The sequence below is a fragment of the Bison bison genome, unplaced genomic scaffold (genome assembly GCF_000754665.1).
Source record: "Bison bison bison isolate TAMUID 2011002044 unplaced genomic scaffold, Bison_UMD1.0 scf7180017863978, whole genome shotgun sequence".
Lineage (NCBI taxonomy): Eukaryota > Metazoa > Chordata > Mammalia > Artiodactyla > Bovidae > Bison > Bison bison.
The window spans coordinates 136,928-137,192 of record NW_011494550.1 but is presented as its reverse complement, the minus strand read 5'-3'; positions in this window follow the sequence as shown (position 1 = coordinate 137,192).

The window sequence follows — 265 nt, the reverse complement described above, 5'->3', positions numbered from 1 at the left end:
TTTGGATTATAAAGAAAGCTGAGCACTGAAGAATTGATGCTTTTGAACTGTGGCATTGGAGAAGACTCTTGAGAGTCCCCTGGACTGCAAGGAGATCCAATAAATTCATCTTAAAGGAAATTAGTCCTGAGTGTTCATTGGAAGGACTGATGTTGAAGCTGAAACTCCAAAACTTTGGCCACCTGCTGCAAAGAGCTGACTCATTGGAAAAGACCCTGATGCTGGGAAAGATTTAGGGCAGGAGGAGAAGGGGACAACAGAGGAT